Below are 3951 nucleotides of genomic sequence, written 5' to 3'. Positions count from 1 at the left end.
TAATTGACTGCAGAATGAGCCGTTTCCCCCTGTGGGAAGTGCACAAGACAGCAGCAGATGGAGACAGAGTGGACACCCTGGCAGAAAGCACCACAAAACCTGCTGTGAATCTGGCCCCAATTATGGGTCATAACACCTCTTGTTTAACAGGACACAGTGAGACAAGCAGAGGAGGAGCTGGCTAAAGGTTTTAAATAGAATAGCTGTTTATTTCTCCAGGAGACACAATGTACACAGACAACAAAGACACCTTGGCTCATTCAGATGGTTTCATGTCAAATTGGTTTGATTTTAAATCAGTTCAGTAAATTTTACACAGAACTTCTGAATTTGTTTAGATTATTTGTGAACTGAATAATTGGAACCTTTTCAGCTGTTCTCGCCACCTTAGCTGCTTTTAAAAAGCAACAAAAAGCCCTGTTTTTGGAAAGTGCCTCATGTGTGTTTTGTTTATTAGTAACTCACTATGAACTTGATTCATGCAAATTATTAATTCTTCCATTGAACCACAGATATAAATAGATGCAAAGCATATGCTGCAGTTTGCTTGTAAATTGTTTGACTTAGTTAAGCTCTGTTCGTAAAAGGACAAGGTAAACATTGTTTTGTGTTGGTTTGGGGATGGTATATGTACATGTGGTTTACATGTCAAAACCAATGAGGCAGTACATATGATTCTGTAATCTATTCCTGACCGTCTGTTATTTAAAAAGACTATATTGCAGCGTACGCATTTTGCTGAAAAGTGATGGTTTTACTGAAATGTAATATCAACTGATTATTCTAAAACTAAGGTGAGCAGACAGTTTCAGCATCTGTACATAAGCACAATTGCTAAATGGCATCAGAGCATGAAAATTGTTGGTTTCAGATAGTTCATTTTCTGACATCAGAATGCCAAAACTGTTTATTTCCTCCCAAAAAAGTATGTTTACTGAGTTTCTGATGAGCAAGACTATAATAAGACGGTAACAACGTGAAAAGGCTCTGCAGATCTCATAGACTAGAATGGTTAATAAGATCATCATAATCCCAAGTATATGTTACAACCTAAACCATTCTAATCAGATTGGATTTAATTTTATATGATCTGTATCTTATCTAAGTGTCTACTTATGTCAAGACTAGAAACCCTGTCAGCAATGTTAACCACAATTACACACTAATCGTAGAGTCCTGTAGCATAGTGGTGAGAGCACTCGCCTCACAAGCATGAGGACCTGGCGATTCCTGGGCAGGTTAAAATGTTAGAGAAGTCTGCTTAATCTATATGCCTTGGTTTACCTATCGGTAAGTAAAAACCCAGTTATTAGTCGATTGGTGGATCGCTTTCTAGGGGTAATAATCCCTTAAAACATTTTTAAAATAATAATTGGTCATTCAGTCCATCACTGTTTGCGGGACACTGCTGTCATGTTTCATCCAAAAAATATACAGTCAATTCACTTTACAGTGTATACTTTACAGTATATTCTTGAAGGTGTGATAAGGTGCTATATCATATGCAAAGATTATTTTAAGGATTATTACGAATTTCAAAAGTCTTTGCACTTGTCATGTCACATACATGGGGGAAAAGTGTACGTGTGTTTTATTTACAACGGCATGAAATGTCCTTATTTTTTCCTCTGGTGGGTAGGTGGTCTATGTTCAGGGCTAAGACAATGCTGGCATGAGCCAGACACTAAACTGAGTGTGAAAGCAGCCTAGGGACAATTCCTACTATGATTGTTTACTCCTCCCTGGAGAAGACACGGCTTCTCTGTTTGGCATCTTCCCAGTATCTCCCCACAGCAGCTTAGCTGTGACTGAATTCACCAGTGTGTGAGCAAAAAAAAAGCTTGTATCTCAAGAAACATGGAGAGTGTCAGTGCTCACACTGGTGAATACCCAATAATGTGACAGTTTTGTAATACCATAAATAGACACTTTGTAAAATATGTCATTGATAAGTGATGCTTTTGAATTAGAAGTAACATTTTGGGCCTATTACAGGGTATGGATGCAACAACTTGTGACAAAAAAAATTCTTACTCAAATCACGTGGTAGAGCAGTTTTCGTCTCATATTTTTGAATAAATACTGCTAAATTATTTTGCTCATCAGGATGCCAAAGCTAGGAACAAAACACGTTTTCACTTTTTGCGCCCACTATTGCAATATGAGTTATATAAACAAAAACAACTCATAATAATAATAATTCTTGCATTTGATATAGCGTTTTTCACGTCTTCTAGACGTCTCAAAGGGCTTCACAGAATATAGTAAAGTGAATTGACTGTATATATTTGTAGGCGAACTTGCATTTACATAGCGCCATTCATGTAGGATAATGTCACTGAGCACTTCGCAGAGGTAGGGTTGGACATTGAGCAGAGATAAAAAGGGAAGGGGACCATAGGGACGGTAGAAGAAGTAGGTTTTATGGTGGGATTTGAAGGTAGATAGACCGGGGGGAAGGGGTGGGAGGATAGAGACAGGGAGTTCCAGAGGTGAGAGGAGTAATGAAGTCTTAGCCACTGACGCTGATGTGGAGGAGGCAGGGAGCCTGTTTTAGCTGAGGGGAGGGGATGCAGCAGAGTTTGGTACAAGCAGATCACATGGATAGGGGAGTACTGAGGTATGAAGGGATTTATATCTGATGCTGAGAACCGTGAAGTCGAAAATTAATCCTTGTAAATAAATAACTCTTGTATTCAACAAAGCAACCTATCATGTCAAAACGTCTCAAAGTACTTGACAGGAATTTATTGTGAAGTGTAGTGACTGTATTTGTAAACAAACGCAGCAGTCAATTTGCTCTCAACAATGTCTCGAAAACAGCCATGAAGTGAATGATCAATTATATCTGGGGATAGTTGGCCAGGACATTGGGAGAAACTTCCTTCTATTTTAAAATAGTGCAATGGATCTTTAATGTCCACCTGAAAAAGCAAAGTGAACTTGGGTTTAACATTTCATCCAAAGGATATGTCACCGATAATACAGCACTCCTTTACTGCACTGGAATGTCAGCCTAAGGTATGTGAAATTCAAAATCCCAACATGGGGCTTGAACACCGCAGACTACTGAATGCAATCGACTGAGCCAGGCTGACACTTGTGCAGAGTAATTTGTTCTCAAACTTCCCTGCTGCTAACTTTAGATGAACACTCCATTCTATGACCAAATTACTCCATTTTCTACTTGTTTATTAATTCCACCAAATTAACACAGCTCAAGCCATCACAGCACCTAGTATCGTCAACCACATTTATTCACATGCTTGTGAAGCACAAGTTGAGCAAGTACAGGTAAGCTTAAATTGCTCTAATGGGATATTTCTATTGGGATACAGTTGTCACCTTGGCACTGAATTATAGTTACATTGTGGATTTACCTACTCAAAGCATTCACTACACTTTACAATAATTACCCATAAAAACTATTTGAGACATTTTGACATGATACTTCTTCATTGTTGATTTGAGTTTGTGGAAATAAAATTCTAAAATCAGTGTGTTTTAATTGCTGAGTTCATCTGCATTAAGTTAAATTATGATTTGCAGCTGAAGGTGTTTTTAAAACTATTAAATATTATCTAGATCACACCAGATTTTGTTTCAGATTTTATATGTTTTCTACATTTTTCCAACACAAAAGCTCCCTAGTCAGTTTCATTGGACATGCACAGAATCCCTTAGTCTTAATCTGTAGTTGCATAGATTCAAAAATATTAATATAAAAAATTATCACATAAATATTTGCCTTTGGTCTACCCTGATTTAATTTAAAATACAATAGATCTATTTCAGTGGAACTTTGAAACCAATTGGATTTGTTCCAATTATAAATCCAGTTGCTGCATTCTGTAAAGTGTAGGCAGTACAAAAGGGATATGGACTCAAGTCGTCTGTCAGATCATGATAAAGAGCACCTAATGATCTTCATGAATACTGCCCCAGTTAGCT

Source organism: Callorhinchus milii, unplaced genomic scaffold (assembly GCF_018977255.1).
Source record: "Callorhinchus milii isolate IMCB2004 unplaced genomic scaffold, IMCB_Cmil_1.0 Scaffold2, whole genome shotgun sequence".
NCBI lineage: Eukaryota > Metazoa > Chordata > Chondrichthyes > Chimaeriformes > Callorhinchidae > Callorhinchus > Callorhinchus milii.
This window is presented reverse-complemented; position numbering follows the sequence as displayed.